The sequence below is a fragment of the Solanum pennellii genome, chromosome 7 (assembly GCF_001406875.1).
Source record: "Solanum pennellii chromosome 7, SPENNV200".
NCBI classification, from domain to species: Eukaryota; Viridiplantae; Streptophyta; class Magnoliopsida; order Solanales; family Solanaceae; genus Solanum; species Solanum pennellii.
Window position 1 is genome coordinate 25,556,513 of NC_028643.1, and position 21,827 is coordinate 25,578,339.

The 21,827-nt window shown below is 33.3% G+C and overlaps 1 pseudogene; it reads right to left on the minus strand.

Annotated features, from left to right (window-relative positions):
• Positions 1-417: 417 nt before the first annotated feature.
• Positions 418-21,827, minus strand: part of LOC107024935 — a 35,911-nt pseudogene continuing 14,501 nt past the window's right edge.

Below are 21,827 nucleotides of genomic sequence, written 5' to 3' on the forward strand. Positions count from 1 at the left end.
CACATTTGAGCGAAAAAACATATAAGTGCTTATCATTGTGAGATATAAATAAACTATATGAATGAGAAACCATAAAAATACCTCTTTGATCTCTCCATGTATGATCATCTTCCCTTTTCTATGAAATAAAAGAAGATAAAACAATGCATGATCCTACTTAAGTCCGTAGACCAAATGTCTTAATATTTAGTTGTAAATATCTTGAAAAGTAAAAATAATTTACTATATTTCTTCGCTTAAAGCTTATCGTAGACCAATATATATATATTCTATAGGAAGTTAAAAAAAAATTAATTATGTTAATTTATACTAAAATCATTTCTTTAAAGAAACACATATAAATTACTTGAAGTTTCAAGTCGCCAAATTATTTTCTCTAAACTCACATACAAATAGCACAATGAATTAGCGGGAAAGTTACCCTTCAAAAAGTAATTTCTTCTACTCTTGAAACTCTAAGATCCTCTCCACGATTGTATTCTTAAACACAAATCTCATGATCCTAGAAATTGGAAATAACAATTAACTCTCTTCATTGGTATAGTTGGTTGAAGAAACACAAGAACACACCTGACAGGCTTATATTGCCCTATTCAATGGATTCTATCATGGGCTTGCCTCTTCATAGCAGCATTCCACCAAGGATCCATCAAGAAAAACTAGCAAAGGGCCAGATTAGAGTGGCACATCAAGGAATGTAGAATGTGCATTGACAAAGATATGAAAGGAAAATCTTACTTGTGATGCAACTCTAAGATTCAGGGCAAGGCCTACTGCTTTCAAGATCATAAGAAAATAATGCAACTTGTATTATATTTATATTTTGTAATTGTAGAATCTCTTGCAGTGATAGACATGGATCCATGTAATTGGATACAACTGATGCCCCACTGCGAATGAACGTAAGACAATATGTTTTACCTTTTGTAGAGAATAGTGTATTAAATCCAAAAATGACGTGAATGGACTGAACACAATTGCCTGTGCAAAACCATCTCTTTCAATCGTGAACCTTATTTTTCTCACTTCAACCAATAAAACAAGAAATGAGAACGATCTTACTACCATAACAGATATATTCACAAGAATAAGATTATACATGTTTAAACCATAATATTGCATCCCTTTGCACTCATTATGAGAAGAAAATAAAACCATAAAGCAAACTATAAAAAATAAGATATAATTATTGATTGAAAAGTAATTGTATACCGAAGCTTCTGTTTTGTGCTTCTCTTAAATTATCAAGACGTACGTTGTTCAGTATACTTGAAGACCTAAAACCTTTGATTTTTTCTTTAGTTTTCTAGTCATTTGCAGTGAAATCCACAATAAATGATTTAGAATATGAAGGACATGAAATAATCCCATAACTGCAGTAAAACTTATAAGACATGACTTGCAAAATACATGTTTGCATGAAGTAACATTCAATGATCAAAAGAGGTGCACATTTTAATGGGAAAGTATGTATAAACTTCAAATGACAGAATAATAGTAAAGGAATTCATAGCATATTTCTTAGGTTGTCAAGAAATGAGGTGCGAGAATTTAAATCATGAAGTCCAAAAGATTCATGGAAGTCATTTAAGCTGTTAAAAGACATTCCTAAAAGAAAATACTGAGGTCTTTCGAATAATGTTGAAAAAGAATTTGCAAAAGCTCATGCACTAAAAGAAGGATTGAAAAACCAATTCAAATTAAAATGACATCATAGGTGTAAATGTGGGGAAATATGGCCTAATTAAGATTTGAAATATCCACTTTATAATATAAAAAATATGAACGTACTGCAAATATGAATTCCATCGAATCTAACTTTACTTAAGAGGAAGATGATGAAACTCACAACTAGATCTACTCTAAGATCGTGACATAAACCGCATGATTGTTTAACATTACTTGTGCTTCAACTTCTATCCACAACAGTACATGAGTACTCCACAATGTAGGGATGATTAAGTGCATGTGGTCAGGTCAAAAATCAAATCAGTCAAATATAAGCAAAGAATTTCTAGTAATTATTTTTGAGATAGAACCACACATAGATTATAGGAAGTCAATGAATTTTGTGCTATTTACTTCTTGAAGAAGCTAAAATTGTTATGGAAATTCAAGAGATCCAACAACAAAGCGAAGACATGCTTAAAATAACAAATAAGTTGATGACACAAGACACTAATGAGGTCAATTCTTGTTTTTTTACTTGCATCGTACTTCTTAATTCATGGAATTAAAAATAACAAATACAAAATAAGTACTTCTATTTTGGTATCCAAATATTGCATCAACTTTTATGCCAACTTAAATTCAATGTGATATCATGATGTAAATACATTTGCAAAAAACATTTGAATGAGAACTAACTCCACCACCAAGTCATATTACATGTGGATTCGATTGACAAAGCAAATATAGTAGGAAAGGATCACTGCCGGACGCCTTTGTAGGGGGTTCTCATGGGTATATATTACACTTCATCATATAGAAAGAGTAGCAATGAATATTATGACAAAAAAAATAATTTTATACCTTGTATTATTGCACATGTAATATATACTATAGTTAAAAAAACTAAGTAATATAAAAATAAATGAAGAAAAAAAATAAGGAGAAAATCGTCCTAAAATTTTATACCATTTGGATTGAATTTTTGTTTGTGTTCGATCCATCATAAACCTAGCTTATAAGGAGATTATTGTCCAAAAATTGATTCATCAATTCATTTGGATGGTGTTCGATCCATCATAAACATAGATAAGAAGGAGAACATTGTCCAAGTTCATATAATAAGGTACTCCTATTTTTTAAAGGGCTACTGTGGGACTATTATCATTAGTAATATCAGTTCAATCAACTATAAAACCCATTTACTCCTTAATAAATAAAATAGTGAGGGTCAAACAATTATAAAAGTGGTGTGTTGACTACTTCTATTCTCTAGGAACATGTTATCTCAAATCAAAACAAGTACCGGAAAAATTTATCACAAAATTTGGGAATAATTCACTTAGTGTCATTACATTTGATTTTCAAACCAGTAATATCACTCCCTTTGATTGCTAAATCGCCCCAATATGGGTTCGATAAAATGAACTACTTTCATGGAAATAATTTTCATGATTTTCAGTACTTGATTTTTCTAGAAAGTATATTATTGACGAACAAAAACAAAAAAAAATTGAATTCTTCCATACCAAATACACCCTAAAAATTTTATTTTACTTTTGCACTCAATAATATACAAGCAAAAGAACTACAAATCACCTCAAATAAACAAGTTATATGATTGCAAATAGAAACACTAGAAGAAGAGGATGAGTAAAAGAAGGATTTTTCGAGAGAACCTTTCCTCGAAGATGAGGAAGCATGACAATAGATAGTCATTTATATACAAATAACTACTGCAGATTTGTCAGAAAAATTCTTCAATAATTGTGACTGTCAGAGAGAGAGTAAGAGAGAGTGATAGATAGAGACAAAGATACACAGAGAGAGAGAGACACACACACACACACACACACACAGAGAGAGAGAGAGAGAGAGAGGTTTTATATTATCTCTAATCAACAAAAGTGCTAGAAAATTCTATCATAAAATTTGGAATAATTCAGTTGGTATCATTTAATTTAATTTTTGAAGAAGTGATGTCACTCCCTTTGACCACTAAATTACTCCACTATGGATTGAATAAATGAACTCCTTCGAGAGAGAGAGAGAGAGAGGTTTTATTATGTTGTTGTGTTAACTATGTCTAGGCACCTGTTATCTCTAATAAACACAGGTACTTAAAAATTGTATCAAAAAATTTGAGAATAATTCACTTAGTGTCGTTTCATTTAGTGTTTTAACCAATGTTGTCACTCCCTTTTACCGCTAAATTATCCTATTATGGGTTGAATAAATGAACTCCTTGTAAGTTGTAGGGAAGTCATTTTCCTAATCTTAGTACTTAATGTTTCTAGAAAAAATATTTTTAACCAACAAAAGCATGTAAAAGTTTTAAATTCTTCCACACCAAACACACCCTAAAAATTCTATTTTACTTGTTCACTCAATAAGATTCAAGCAAAAAAAAGGAAAGTTGTATGATAATAGCAAATTGAAACACAAAAATAAGATGAGTAATAAAAGGATTATTCGAGAGAATCATTTGACAAGGATGAGGATGGATGAGAATGGATCCTCATTTTTTATGCAAAAACTATTGCAAATTTGTAGTGAACTCCCTTAAAAATTGTAACAAGAGAGAGCTTTTGTGTGTGTTGAGGAAACAGGATTGCACTCGTGTAGTAAAAATGATTTGTCTTTGACTAGATTATTTCGATTTCAATACTAAAAAATGAGACAAAGTTTTAAGTTTAGAGTGCTTATGCCTTAAACAAACACTTATATTATATTTAATGCCAATTTTAACAAATAAAATTAATATTTACAAGTTTTCTAGTATTAGAGAACAAGACTAACATGCTACTGAGATATCAGTAGGCTTTAAAAATAATGACTAACATGCTTCAAATTTACTTTTTTATGTTATTTTTGTTACATATGATTTGATAAAATAATTTTAGAACTAAACATAAATATTCTTTGCGATATTGAAGTGCAATAGGCTAGAGTTGATATATATAGCTGACACGAATTGTAATGACACAGTAGGTCATTTCTGGAGTCATTTATAAATTTAACATTTTCCCCTCCGATATCGACCCGAATTTTTTTTATTGAGGTCAAAAGTTTGTTTCGAACTTTGTTGTTACACCCCTTTTCCAAAACAGACCAAAAATGCAGACATTAAAAAGTTGCAGGTGCCACCGACGGAAGCCAAATACACACTGTCAGTCGACTTAGGTTTCATCGGTCAGCTTAGTTGATTGGCTAGCCAACTTCTAGTCATTCGTTTTGAACGTTGGTCGACCAGTAATACCATCAGTCACCTCAGCTGATGGGACAGAAACCTTTGAGTCCTCAGCTGATAATGGTCGACATACGTTCCGTCAGTCAACACTGTCACTAATATAAATAGCTTTTAAGTCAGGGGTCTTTTGGTGTTTGTAAGAATCCTCAAAATGAATTAAGGTGTCTAGAGCCTCACATGTGCCAAAAAAAGATTAATATCCTGTTAATAAAGTGTTTTACAGCTTGTAAAGTTTATTTTAACTGGTTTGGAAGTCAAACGTCCAAGAACGACCAATATGTTCAAAAGTTTGTCTTTATGTGTTCTAGTGTGTTCTAGTGTGCCTTGCATGTTTTATGTATTATTTGGTGCCTCAATTGATAGGATAGGACCTTAACATGTATATGAGCCTATTGAGATTCGAAACATTTGGGCATTAATCACAAAGGACCACCCAAAAGGTCCTTGAGGTGGACCTAAAAGACAGCAGTATCCAAACAACGACTTGTAATCGACGCTCCGTTAATGGACCTACAACCCGTCGATTGGGGTAGTTACTCCACACTAAAACGTGTGACCTCAGTCTCCAAAAGAGAGGCCTCAGTCAGAAATGACGGACGTGAAGGACGGTGCCTACTTTCCATCAAAGGTCCGTCAGTATGCACCTGTATTGATCCTGCAACTTTCTATCTAGGTGTTGCCAACTTAAGAGGTGAATTGGGAAATTCACCCCACATTCCAAATAGCGTATAGACGGTTATTTAGTATATTTGTAGGTATACTAGGTAGGTTAAAAATATTAAAACACCTATTCCAATTCATTCATCAAAATTAGACTTTTCCTCTCAAAAGAAACTCTCTAGAAAGCTTTATTGGAGATCAAGGTCAAGAGCAACCTAGGTGATGGATTCTCGTGCTTTGTTCTTCATGTTTTTTTTGTATTCTCGTGTAATGAGGTATGGTAATACTGCATCCTTATTCAATCTTCCATCTAACGAGTTCCTTCAAAGTTTTTTCAATGTGATTTCATGATACTAATTCTTATCTTTCAATCTAGCCATGCGTTCATTATCAAAATAATTTCAAAAGCATCGTAATGACGAATTTATGATTAAATACCATTTTAATGATGAATTTCAATCCAATTTCATGAAGAATGCATGATCCACTTATATTATAAAATTAGTCTATGATGTGGATCTTGTGATCTTGATTCTATGTTATGTGAATTTTTATTAGATTGTATTGAATTGCCTATTAATATTGTTACCCATGTGAATTGAATATTAATTGTGGAGGAATGTGTAACACTTTGAAAAATTTAAGACTAGTTTAAAAGCCTAACATAGGTGCCATGGGGTATAAACACTGTTTTAAGACATACTTCAATGGCTATAAGTCATTTAGGAATTTTAGGAACCAAAACGTCCAAGAACGTTCATGACGTACGAAAACTAGTTCTAAGGGGTAGTAGCGTGCCCTATCCTATTTGACTAGCTTTTAGGAGTCAAAAATCAATGAAATTGGGTAGAAGGGTGTATAACGTGTTAAAGGTGATTCATGGTCGAAATGTCTGGGTACGACTCCCCAAGGACCAATCAAGGACCCTTGAAGAGGACCCTAGCACGTAGAAGGAAACACTCCCAAGGCAGTGTGAAACCACGAGTGGGCAACAATGGCTCGTGTGTGGATCGACGATACGTCGATGCCAACGTTCATCCCAAACATAGGCAAAATGTTGGGATCCCTTAGATGTCTAGTTTCTGAACTCAACGATGGTTGTGCAGCACGGAAGGGCACAATAACCGTCGATGCACAAATGGCCCGTCGTTCGGGGTCTCGTCTATGAGGGTTGAGATTCCTGCACAACTTAAGTTAGTTTCATTGAATTAGTTGGGGGGTTAGGTGATTAATTAAGGGTTTAAGGAAATCTAATTAAGTTGATTAAGCCCAATTTAAAGACCCCCACCCTCATTAATTTAAACACAACACACAAAATGAACTCTCTTCCTTCATTTAAAATTGAAGACTAGCTAGGGAAGGGATTATGGAGCTGTAAGGGAGCGAATTCACAAGGATCTAATTCACCATTGAGACTTCTTTCTTCAAAGGACTCCTTCAAAGTATTTCAAAAAGTTGAGTTTTCAAGTGGGTTTCATTACGAATTTGATGTTGTGAACTAAGTTGTTTATGGTTTCTTTAGGATATTATGGATACATTAACTTGTATTTTAACTTGATTATGATCAATTGTAATTGTTAGTTTCCAATTGAAGAATATGATCCTTAACCCTTAACCTTTGGTTTGATCTTGATGTGAATTAGGTTGAGATTGATTCAATTGACTTGATTATTGGTTAAATCTCTATGATATGATGTTATTACATTAATAATGAATAAATTAAGGTGAATTGTAGTTTTTCATAATAGTTCTTGAGAAGTGATCTAGGTTATGGGAATTGACCTAAGGATCTTGTCATAAGTTTTGAGTTATTATTCAATGAAAGTGTAGTGATTCTTCTAATCTTATGATGATGTTGATTATTGAATTATGTTGATGTGATGACCTAGTTGGGTTGAGTTATGGGTTGATGGTAAGACCCTTATGATGAACTATGATGGAGACTTGGTAAGTCTTGTAATCCATATTCCTTACTTCTACTTTTGCTTAGTTGTGCTTAAGTGATGATGATTGTGTTGAAGTATGACTTATTTACGATTCATAGGGTGGAATGATGTTGAATTTATATGTCTTGATTATGGTTGTGAGGTTCATGAAGATGTAAATGCTATGAGGATGATGGTTTATACCAATGTGACTTATTATGAAGTGATATGTAATGTGTTGTCCTCACCTATATGAATTGTGATGAAAGGATTTATACCCATACAATCCTTATTGACATATTGATGATGATGATTATACAAGGGGTAGACCCTATGACCTAAACTAAGGTATGATTGATAATTAAAGGATTAAAGACATTTCAAAATGGACTATAGCTCAGAACCGAGTGAACTACATTGAGAAGTGTCCCTTTCACATATGGAAGGTAGGAGCACTAAATTACTCTTTAGATTGGAGACTATAATGAATGGAGCACAAAGAAGGTTCCAACTATATCTCCTAGTTACTGAACAACGTTGCCACCGTAGGAATACTAGCTAGTGGATGCACGTAGTAGCTATATTTTATATTTTGGTACTACTTCGGCAAGTAGTCCACCTTCTTTCGGTGTAGGGTTTTTATGACACCGGATTCCTCACTAGCTGATGTAGTCTATGTCGGTTAGGGAAAGATGTTCCTAAAATGCAAATTGAATTAATGGATTGAACTCTAACTAGGTTAACCTAACGGATCCATCTTAGTCTAGGTAGGGGTACTGGACTCTACCTATGTATTGCACGAATTAGCCTTAAGGGGAGTCTTAGGAGGATGTTCTTATATATGTTTATGTTATGATGATATATGATATGCATATGATGAACTGGCACATTGTTTATACTATATGTTGATTATTTCACTTATGAATATGTGATGGATTATATTGTTAAAGTAAGATTAAACGTATATCTAAGTGTTATATAATGTGAAGTTGGACATTGGCTATGGTTTTCTTGTTGAGGCTACTTGATTGAGTAAGTTTTTGAGATTTTTCTTGGTCATTGCACTTGTTGACTTGATGAGGAATCATTAGTAGTTGTCTTGCTTATTATGATATAGTTAACTCGTATTCATGCTTGTGATGTTATTCCTTGATGATAGCGTTGTAATAGATCATGATTTCAAGTATGTTGGGATATATATTACTTGTTTCAGTTTGTAAGCATGTATGGTTGATTGGTATGACTTGTTTTATTATGCATGAAACTTCTAAAATGGTAAAATGACATGTTTTTACTAAATTTCCTTTTTAGCATGTTCTGCTCTTATATGTGCATATGGTCTCATAATAAGTACTTTTCGAGTGCTAACCCCATTTCCTTCCTTTTTCCCAAACATTTTAGGTTTTAGTCATTGAAGGCTCATTAGAGACGAGTTGAGGAAGACTTGGATATTCTCTATCATCCAAGTGGGTAGGTCCTTACTTTCCGAGGGAGATGCCAATACCTTGCTTATGAAGTTGCTTTGTTTTTCTACGACTTTTATGTTCATTCCACTTTCGTTTGAGTAGGAATTGTATAAGCCTATATGTGGATTCTTTACATTTGATGTAGGGTTATGTCCAAATTTTTCTGATCGTTCAGATAATATGAGATGAGACAATGTTTGAGACATTTTTCTAACTTATATGTACATATATGCATAAAAGTAGAAGGCTATGTAAATTTTCATATACGAAGGGTCTATATATACTCGATATGACTATATTATGTTTATGTAGAAGTCTATGTAAACCTCCAAGTAGATGTAATGAAAAGTTTTAATTTTTCCGCATTTTCAAACTATGAATATAATGACATTAGACTAAGAGGCTAGTCTTAGTCCTCAAAGAGGATGACAACTTCGGTTACATCTAGGGGATATACCCAGATGTGAAATAATGATCCAAGGTTATCACAGTTTTATCTTTGAGAACTTCGTGAGTTTATCTTGATTTGTCTACTTAGTAAAGAATTGGCCTTGACTGACATTGTGTGGTATGGTCCACTTATGTTGGTGGTTTTTATTTTATTGTCATTATATATGTTGTGATCATGGCATTGAAGGAAATATGTGTAAGGTTATTCAATCTTAAGATTATAATGTTTGTGAAGGAGTTGTGAAGTCTCAAATTCTTAGTATCATGCTCCCAGCATATTGATGATATTTCCTACATATGAATGATTATGTTATGGTTAGGAGTGGTTCATATGTTTAATATTGATGAAATAATATTGATGAAGGACCCTCTACCTATGTTTCCCTATATGATGTGGCCTAATATGCATGAGTAGGAGTCTTCTATGTAAAGATTGACTATGTTTTTGTCTTCCATGATATAATGTGAGTGTGTATATATTGTCCTTGATATTCTATATATGTATGACTTAAGACTTGAAGGATGTTCTACATCAGTTGTGGTGTTTAGAGGGTGGCTTCCTCAATACCATGTTGTTGATATTATATGGTCATGTTAACCAATGTACACAAACACGTCTCATGCATGACTACAAGTGTCATATGTTCATGATAGTATGAAAAAGATGTATATTAACTAGGATTACTTGATAAGTGTACTAGTATAAGTAGGGGCATGAGACTTTACCTATATATTGCACATGTGTACCTTGATAGAATAGTTCCTAGGGAGAGTCTTTATGAATATAAGTATGAATGTATGATTAAGCTACGGACATTATAAAATATGAGATGATGATAAATTCATGATTGTGAGGGATGTTAAGTAGTCTTTTATGCATCTTAATGTTATGCTATGTAGAAAAGTATATGAATGATAAATTATGATCATGTAGTGTATAAATGTGTTTATGTGAAAGATTTCCTCATATATGTTCACATACATATATGAATGAATGAACGAATGAAGCATGCTACAATAATCTAGCAAAGTAGGGTCTTTTGAAAGGAAATACTGAATTGTACTCTAAATTAGATCATGCTTTGAATATGTTATGTCCATGTCAAAGGATATTCTCACATGATTTAGGTGTTAATGAAAGGACATTCTCATCATTAAACCTATGATCTTTGCAAATGAGGGTTTTATCTCCTAAAGCCTATTTTTTGAAGTTATGTTAATATATGCTTTTCAAAAAAAGGGAACTTACCTTAGCACTGGGAGAACTTGATGGTGAGAGGTGCCCCTTCCCAAAGAGGAAGTCATGTTCACCCTTTGGTTTTCTCATGAGATGGAAACCACATAGGTAATTGTCACATAGAAGGTTTCAATATACAAATACTATATAATTAACTATGTTTCCCCTGTAGGACCTAGCAAGAGGATCCACCCAGATTCTAGCATAATATTGATGATTTACCTAGGCAGTTAGAGAACGTATTGTCTGTGTGGGGTTCTATGATACTGTATTCCTTGTTTAGCTCATATGGTCTTAATGTCGGTTAAGCTATAGTTTTACCTAAAGATAAATGGACAATGGAAGTAAGATGATGAACCCTAACTAGATCAAACTAAGGGAAATTGCTTAGTGTAGGTGAGTCTATGGGACTTTGCATATGTAATGCACAAGTAGCTCTTGAACGGAGTACTAGGAGGGAGTTATATATGTATATGTATATATATTTTATGCATGACATTGTTGTATTTTCCTACCTGTATGATTATATGTATGGTATTGGTCTTATTGACAATATGATGGTCTTACTTGATATGCATGCAGTTGAATAAACTTGTGATGTTGAATTATAAAATAAATGGTAGTGTTTATGGTCTCTTTTTGTGTTTACTTATGAGTAAGGTCTTAGGATATGCATAAATGAATTGTAGTACAAGTATGCATTTGATGACTATTTCCTTATTATGATGATATTGGTAGTATTGACTTGCATGTTGTATTGAAATGAGTATAAAGACTAAACTGTTCAAGATTATGATTTTATGAGTCTTATATAAAAGTTCATGAATTATGTTGGGTCATATATGAAGTATTTTTCTCCTAATATGTTATGCTTATATGAATGTATTTGTGTAGGTTAATGAAAGTTGTATGGGTGTTCACACTGGTGACCTTAAGGTGATGCTTGAGTGGGATGGTGCAATGGGACACTATTCATGCATTGCGCCAAGTATTATTCGAGGGTTACTTTGGTGTAAGGGAGTTAAGGTAAAGGAAAGAGAATGATATTAAAATGATTAATGTGCCTTGAATGTGAAAAGCGGCTTTATGTTGTGTTATTGCTTTTGTACATGTTTATATGAAGTATGTGAGCTATGTTGTATTTATTGTATAAATATTCATGACGTTTTACTGAAATATATGATGCATGATTTCCAAGTAAATGTCCTCTTTAGATGCATGTTTTGACAAGATTGTCATACTTAGTGCATTCTTGTACTAACACCATTCTTATTCATCTTTTACAGAAAGTGTAGGTGATGGATGACTAGAGGTTGTCTCTTAAAATGAAGGGCTTGATACATGTTTCCTAAGCTCAAGAAAGGGATCCTTAAAATTCAAGGATTTCCTATGTCAAGTTATTATTTAAGTTTATGTAATAGCTAGATTATTATTTTATATTTTTAAGGGTTGTGTCTCTAGTCTACTCTATTGATGTTGAGTCTAAGATGGCAAAAGAGACTTAGAGTCTAACTATGTATTATCTTATTTTATATATGTGAAGTGATGATTCTAGCATATAATGTGCAATGAAAAGTATTAAATTTTGCGCTAAATTGACTACGACAATGCGATGAATGATGATTATGGGCTTGTATAAGACCTCCGATAGGTAAACTACGTCATTTTACTTCTACGGGGTGCTCCCCGTTTGTGACAGTATTTCCTTGTTCATTTGGCCCCTAAGCTACGTCGTTTAGGCCCTAAATCATGACGTTTTAGTCAGTTTAAGCCTAGAAACTTATGTAGAAGTCACCTAAGTTAACTCACTAATCAAAACATAGAAAATTAGAAGGAAGAGAGAAAAAAAGGTTGAAAATACCGTAGGTCAAGAGTGCAAAAACTTTTCTTCAAATCTAGCCAATAAATCAAAGGAATTCTCTGTGAAATTCATCAGCAAGTATGCGAGATTTCACTAGTGGATTCCTTTCACGGATTAAGTCCCTAGTTTTTTGTCAGTTTGTTGATTCCCCTATTATGACTGGACTTCTAGGGTTTCTTTAATGTTACAATTATTGGGTTCTTAGGTAATAGATTGATACAAATAAGATTAGTATGTTAATATTCATTGTGTTCCATCAATTCTAGAACTGTAGATATGTTTATCCTTAGTTCTTGAATTACACATGGTAGGTAAAATATTTCAGTTATTCAGTTATACATGCCTCAGTTATTAATAAATCAATATTAGTTTAATTGTTGCAATCTCAGTTTGTAATCAGTCTAAGCTATCTAGAAAACTTAAATTAAGTCATCAATATGTTATTTACTTAATTCAATGGGAGCAGAATTATACCGAGTTGGACTGGGGTTCAGCGTACCTAAATAGTCCAAGAACTACTATCCATGTAGGTTGTAAGTCCCTTCTGTGGGCATCATTTCAGAGATCACGCTAACATGCCTCTATACCTTTGGTCGGGTATATTGGGTCCTCTCGATGCGGCGTATACATCAGACTCTACAATTAGCTTATTTGGTATTATCACTTATTATTAACTCCCACATTCAAGTAAGATTGCATTGCATTGACCATGTTTATGTTTTGAGTCTCAACATGTTATAACTTGGTCATTGCATTAAGATTACTCATGCTTAGTATTTCAACATCCTTATCATTTTTAACTTTATTTCATTTTTTTGATTTCTTTGTTAGGTTGTATGATAATTCACTTGTGGTATACATTGCATGATTAATACCTTTAAACTATAGACGCATACTCTATGCTACATCTTCTCGTGACGTAGGTTAAAGCTCTAACCTTCCACATTATGCTTATATCATTTCCTAATCTCTAGTTCACCATATCATTGGTGAGTCCTCATTCTCAGAGGACAATAGTCATGAGTTTCTTTTCAGTTTTTTTAATCCTTTAGTTTAAATTTTTGTAGACTTTGTTGGGATCTGTCGCAGCATTTCAAGTATGTTAGGTGCTATTTTCAGACATAAATAGATTCAACTTAGTTTTGAGTTAATATCTTTTTGTATTATGCTTGTCAATTTTCATATAACCCAGTTATAGTATAAGGTATTCCCCATCTTTCAGTTTATTTTATAATTATAGCTTCCACATAAGTTAATTATTCAGTTTATCTTTAGTATGCTCATTATCATGCTACCATGATTAGCTTGGGATCACTTATTGTCATAGGTCCTGTTTCTGAGTCTTAGGAGTAGCTTGGGCCGTGACAAACATTGTATCAAAACACTAGGTATAGGAGTCCTAGGATGTCTGAAAAGTCGCACTAAGTAGAGTCTCTTTCAAGGGCGTGAAGTTCACCACATCTAATGAGATTGAGGCTACAAAGTGTATTAGGAAAACTTCACTACTTAAAAGATATTGACATTGGGTTGTTCTACAAGAAGGATGACTATTCTTGACTTATTAGGTTTTTCGTGTCACGACCAGAATCTAGACGCTTGACGAGACCGGCATCTTTGACCTCTCAGAGGTCACAAACAAGCCTACTTACATCATTCTTACTTTACATAGGTTAATTTTAGCGGAATTTGAAAATTATTGTTCCTTAACATACTTATAAAAACATTCTCATAAATACGTAATTGTTCACCATCAACTATCTAACATTAAGACATAAGTAACTGAAAGAAATAGTTAAATTCTTTTTATGTGTATAATTGCCAAAATTGCACCAATACATAGTCTGAATAAAAATAGGTTAGAAACACTAGTGGAACATGCTCCACTAGCTCAACTCTAAAATTAAGCTAGAATACAAAACAACAACATCCTCGAAGGGATGAGGACCTACCAAAGACGGATGAATGCTGAACGTCCAGATAACTGCAGCGAAGATGTTGTAGCTCTATCATCCACCTGTGCCTGCACCTAAAAATAGTAGAGTTTGTATAGGGTTAGTACACACTTGTACTAAGTATGGGTATATGCAAGAACACACTAAGGACATGCATGATAATGAATAGCTCTTTCCTAACAACATTATTTTGGAAGTCAAGTTAGTGGACTTGCCAATTTAAGATTAGGAAGGTTTCCAAATTTGTATTAGGAAAGTCAGTGAGCTTTCTAGATTTGGAATAGGAAAGTTATGCCATGAGAATAACAAACATCATCATGCTTTTCACATTTTCACACAGCACATAACATTAAAAAATAGCACATATTATATAGAGTACAACACATTTTGCATGTAGCACATAACTTCTTTAATATCATTCATTCTTATGCCATGATACCTTGGAATTATGGACTTAACATCAACATATCCCGTAAATGAGGGCTCAACATGTGAAACCTCAACTAGGGAGTCTTCATTAGCAAATACAGAGTCTGCTTCGTTCATTAATACGTACTCCACATTTAATTCATAGGCCAGTGTAAACACTAGCTTTACCTAGGATGTAGTTTAAGACTTTTATTAGGTTCGTTGAGCAATGACCAAGAATGTCCTAATGTCATTGCTTGAATCTAACTCACTTTTTGATTACCCTATCCTAACACGTTTGGTATCATTCATTTTAATATATGCATCATTGTAGGCTGGCCTCATGCGTTCATTGGGAAGTTTATCTTTTATCCACATAGATCATATGAGCATCATGAAATCAAGTGTCTACCCCACACCGAGAAAGGTAGAATCACCGGCCAAAGTGCCCATAAAATTATATCGTACATGGGAATTTAACCTCGCCAGATCCCTATATTGACTGTATAGGTTAGAAGACTAGGAGATGTGAGGAGACTCATAATCGGCAAGCCGGACAGTCTAATCTCATGAGAGCTACGTGAACCTCCGCCCTTCCCGAAAGAAGGCATCACCTCTCATATCTAGCCTATCGGTGCTCAGTATAAAGTTCCATTTCATTCATCTCATACGTGTGGAAGCTGGCTTCTTGTATGAGGACATCATGGCTCATTAGATTATTTCTCATCTCATCATTAGTATTAAGTGTGTTAAGCTCAATACTTTCGTTAGAGTATTCATAAAGACTGGTCTCTTCATTATCTTACACTCTCATAGGCGAGTACTTTTGGTAACATTAACTTAGGCTCATTTGAGATTGATCTCATCATTTACTTTAGCCTCATATCATGTTATCGCCACATTCCTCATCATTAACACCTTTGCTTTTCATTGTTACTCACCTCTTATTATGTGAATGTTCATTTCATTATATGCCAATGCACTTGGCCATTTAATGTGTTTCACACCCTTACTTAACCCTTCTAGGGTTTAATCATTTCATTGTTTATCTCCTCATTTCATTGTTTCTCTAATCTTATGCCAATGAACTTGGCCATTTAGTGTATCTCTCACTCTTACTTAAACCTTCTAGGGTTCATCCTTTCATTACATACATCTTTAAGTTCACTTACTTTTGAATGTATGCTAGACTTATGAGTCTATAGACACAAGCCATGGGGCTTCATTTATAGTTCGTTAAGTAATTCATACATTCCTAAGATTATGTAGTACAAGACTTATGTATCTTGTATATATGCCAAGTTCTTGATTTCGATCTAAGTAGGTTGCATTATTCTTGGATATTATGCTCACGTATGACTTATGTATCAAAACGGAAGTATGGGAAAGGAAACCCAAATTTGAATCACTTGGATAACATTTACATTTTTCATTGATTTTATTTTTAATTTCCATAACATAAAAACTCTTAGATCGAACTCCAACATTAACATTGTACCTTAAATTTTCTACTTGGTTTCCTCTTAAATTGGCCGAAGGGTTGTGGGTTCGAACCCCTAAAACCGCTTTCATTTTATTTTTTAATTTTTGCTAGGGCATTGAGAGGTTGTGGGTTCGAACCCCCACAACCTCCTTATTTCATCTCCTCATTTCGTTGTTCATCTCATCTTATGCCAATGAACTTTGTCATTTAGTGTATCTCGCACTCATACTTAAACCTTCTACAGTTTATCCTTTCATTACATACATATTTAAGTTCACTTACTTTTGAATGTATGCTAGACTTATGAGTGTATAGACACAAGCCATAGGGCTTCATTTATAGTTCGTTAAGTAATTCATACATTCCTAAGATTATGTAGTACAAGACTTATGTATCTTGTATATATGCCAAGATCTTGATTTCGATCTGAGTAGGTGGCATTATTCTTGGATATTATGTTCACGTATGACTTATATATCAAAACGGAAGTATGGGCAATGAAACCCTAATTTGAATCACTTGGATAACATTTACATTTTTCATTGATTTTATTTTTAATTTCCATAACATAAAAACTCTTAGATCGAACTCCAACATTAACATTGTACCTTAAATTTTCTACTTGGTTTCCTCTTAAATTGGCCGAAGGGTTGTGGGTTCGAACCCCTAAAACCGCTTTCATTTTATTTTTTAATTTTTGCTAGGGCATTGAGAGGTTGTGGGTTCGAACCCCCACAACCTCCTTATTTCATCTCCTCATTTCGTTGTTCATCTCATCTTATGCCAATGAACTTTGTCATTTAGTGTATCTCGCACTCATACTTAAACCTTCTACAGTTTATCCTTTCATTACATACATATTTAAGTTCACTTACTTTTGAATGTATGCTAGACTTATGAGTGTATAGACACAAGCCATAGGGCTTCATTTATAGTTCGTTAAGTAATTCATACATTCCTAAGATTATGTAGTACAAGACTTATGTATCTTGTATATATGCCAAGATCTTGATTTCGATCTGAGTAGGTGGCATTATTCTTGGATATTATGTTCACGTATGACTTATATATCAAAACGGAAGTATGGGCAATGAAACCCTAATTTGAATCACTTGGATAACATTTACATTTTTCATTGATTTTATTTTTAATTTCCATAACATAAAAACTCTTAGATCGAACTCCAACATTAACATTGTACCTTAAATTTTCTACTTGGTTTCCTCGTAAATTGGATGAAGGGTTGTGAGTTCGAACCCCCAAAACCTCTTTCATTTTATTTTTTAATTTTTGCTAGGGCATTGAGAGGTTGTGGGTTCGAACCCCCACAACCTCCTTATTTTATTTTAATTTCGCTAGAGGCTGTAAGGTGGTGGGTTCAAACCCCCACAACCTCCTATTTTATTTTATATTTTTTTTAATTAAAACACACTAGGCTCGGCGTTTGGCAGTGAGGTTGTGGGATCGAGTCCCCACAGCCTCACATCATTTTTTTCTTATTTAATTCGCCCTCTCCTTTCAAGCCTTGAGGTCGTGGGTTCGATTACCACGCCTCACCTTTTCCTTTCTTTATTTTTTTCTCATTTCACTTGCTGCCTGGAGGTCGTGGGTTCGACTCCCACGCCTCCTTTTTATTTATTTAAATTCTTATTCTCTTCTTACTCGCCCAGCAGACCCAATTTCGATTCCCCCCAGCCCCCTTTTCTTCTTCCTTTTTTCGCAAGTTCCAGTAGCCAAAGGGTGGGGTAACAGGTTCGAAGGCCTCACCTCTTTAATATGCACTAAATTTCCAGATTCCAACCTACTTTTTGAATGAAATTAAAGTACACTAAGCTGGAATTTCATTCAAAATTTTTAGCTTCCCTTCATCAACCTTTTTATGTTAGCTTCTTAGGGCGTTTCACCAAGCGTTTAATGCATGTTAGGTGTAGTTTATTAGTTACATTAGTCAAGCTTTTTCAATAAAAAATAGTAACTTCACACAACATTTAACATAACATTGTGCACAATATTAGCACATAAAATATAAAAATTAACATGCCTTTGCACACCTCCAAACAGTGACCAACTTCACTGCCACACATAAACACACACATAACTTTTTCACATGATTTCAAACAACATAATCTTTAATTGAATATCTTGAATCTTAAGGGGTCTCTTGGAAAAGAACCAAGAGTAAAGAAATCCATACCTTAATTGATGTTCAAACAATGAATTTGCTGCCCAAAACCCTTTCCAAAATAAGTCCAAGCTACCTCAGTGTCCACCCCACTAAACGAACAACTTCTCTTTGCCTTAACGTTTTTGATTGCTTTGTTTTTCATAAAATTTCATGTGAGTTCTTCAAGTGTGAACAACTCTTGATATTTCTTCTGTTGTTTGTTGTTTTTGGCAGAACCAACGTGAGGGAGAGAAGGATGAAACGTCAGAGAGATCTTGAGAGAGAGTAGTAACATAATAGGAGTTTTAGTTTGGAATTAGTCAAACTAGGACTCCTGATTAATTTAAACAAAAACCTTATTTAATTAGCTTAGTGAAAGGACCATTATGCCCTTAAAATTTCAGATTTTAAATAATAAATAAATCACCTTAAGTATTTGTCCTATTCATTTTTAGGGTTGTTACATTCGGATTGTGATTATTTTTGAGATTTAGATGATCGTAAGACTACATCAGTATATGTATTTGTTCTGAGTTGAGATTCAATCTCATGGTTATAAAAGAAGAAACCAATCGACATATTGTCATAAACTGAAGCTGAATTTGTTGTTGCTACTACACGTACCTCACAAGCCATTTGGGTAAGAAATAATCTTACTTAGCTGAATTTATGAAACATAAAGCAACAACAATTTATTGTGACAACAGTTCAGATATAAAGTTGTCCAAAAATCTAGTTTTGCACGGGAGAAGAAAACATATTGATGTAAGGTTTTATGTTTTTGCGAGATCTTACTGAACATGGATCAATTGATCATATACATTGCGGAAGTGAAGACCTTATCACTGACATATATACTAAATCCCTCAAATATGCACATTTGTGAAGCTTAGGGAATAAGTTGGAGTTTGTACTTTTATGGATGCAGCTTCGGGAAATTAAACTAAGAGTCTTTCAGTTTAAGTGAGGGACTCCAAAAAATTTTATTCAATTGTTAATTATATGTTACAGTTGTTAGTGGAGACATTTCTTCCTATTTTTCAGCTTATTCTAGTGTCAGGTTTTTTCGAGTTTTTAGAATTATAGTTTATCTCAATCACATTATTTATTCTATTTTATCTCCTATAGTTATTATGTTTTGACTTTGTATATATTAGGACTCTCTTTATCAGTTGAGTATATCTTTTATATATTGTACAACACAAGCTAATAAATAATTAATTCATTAACTCATATAATTATACTATTTATTTAGTAGGTTCTAGATTTTAGGTTTCAGTTATTGTTTGTGGGTAATTTACATTCTTTTTTGTAGGAGTCCTAGAAGGTATGTTGTTGATTGGTTATCTGTTTAAGAGTCCTATTGTACGTTGGTTTATACATCTCCATCAATAAGAAGTTTTCTTTTCCTCTAATTTCATTTTTAAAAATTATGCACTAGATGTTTCTATGATCTCTCGATAAGTTCATGTTTATTAAATCAGTGAACCTAAATTCATGAATGATTGTGTTATGATGCTAATTGAGAATTTTTAGGTCCTAGTTTTACTTTTACATCGGAATTCGCTGAGAAAATGACATTAGATGAATTTGAATCTTAAAATAAATTAAGCACACTGGCGAAGAACCTGGCATCTAGCTGCACACATTTTGAGTCTTGCCCGCTGGGTTGGACAAAATATGTTTTTAGCACCGACTAGTCATTAGCGTGATACAATTCCTGACTGGTGATTCATCGATCCTAGCGCTAATCTTAAGGAGAAAACTAGAGTCTGGAGTGATTATGCGATAGGCGCTGCACAATTGTTGATAGCATTCCATCAGTCCAGCACAAATCGAGGAGCAAAAGGTGAAGGGGAAAAACTATTGTTAAGAAATAAAGTATCTTTCTTTAGTAGGTTCCAAGAGTAGAATAGAAATCATGCATCAGATCTAGTTTAGTCAACTATTTGAAAGAGCTCAACTCTTATCATCAAATTTAACTAGAATGCTACTCGATCATCTGAAAATATCCGGAACCTCCATGAAAAAATGTCAAATATGCAAATCAATTATAAAACATCTTCAGACGTGTTGGAATCATCAAAACTTATACGAGTTCATCCTAGCCATGGTCAAATTTGAAATATATATAAGTATAAAATATATTATATTTTAGAAAATATTGTGAATCTATAACTTAAAGTATCTATAAGATGAGCACGTTAAGATATGAATGGAATATTCATGCGCTGTCATACCTAATAAAAGAGATATTATAATGACCAAATTCGACGAAGATGTAAGTAGCTCATAAACAAAGGCATTTGACATGCTTGTTAATTTGGGATGAAATTGTACTTAAGGGTGTCTTCTAGTGGTAGCTTTATTAATAATTACACTCAAATGAATGATGATAACGTTTATGATGATGCAAAACTAAAAACAAGAGTATTGACTTTCCTACCTTTAAAAAAATAACAATACTAGGGAGGAGATTCGAGAAAGAAAATAAACAATGAAAAATGATCTTTCTTGCTAAACCTAGAAACAAAATGAAATTTGATTTAGGTTGCAAAGAAGAACTTCAAGTCTACCTCTGTTAGTTTCCCCAAGGCGTCAGAAGCTCCATTCACCTTCCTGCAAAAATTAAAAAATCGATATCGGGCAAATTATACACCAGAGAGAGAAGGGAGGACAATTGAAGTAAAAGAAGGAAATCGAAAGCCAAGTGGAAAACATAATAGGCCAATGATAATATATGTCTAAATCACATTTGAGCGAAAAAATATATAAGTTCTCATTGTTGTGACATATAAATAAACTATATGAATGTGAAACCATAAAATACCTATTTGATCTCTCCATGTATGATCATGTTCCCTTTTCTATGAAATAAAAGAAGATAAAATAATGCATTATCCTACTCCAATTCGTATAACAAATTTCTTAATATTTAGTTGTAAATATCTTGAAAAATAAAAATAGTTTACTATATCCCTCTGCTTAAAGCTCGTCGTAGCCCAATATATATTCTACAGGAAATTAAAATAAAATAATTTATTCTATTAATTATACTGTCACGACCCAAAACCGAGCCGGGACTGGCACCCACATTTACCCTCCTATGTGAGCGAACCAACCAATCTAAACCTTAACATTTCAATTTAATATCAACATAAAGCAATGCGGAAGACTTAAACTCATTAATAAAAGACAATTCAATAACTTCTAAAATTCAACATCTATTATTTCCCAAAATCTGGAAGTCATCACCACAAGAACATCTATGATCAAATTACTAAACTAAGAGTATTCTAAGAA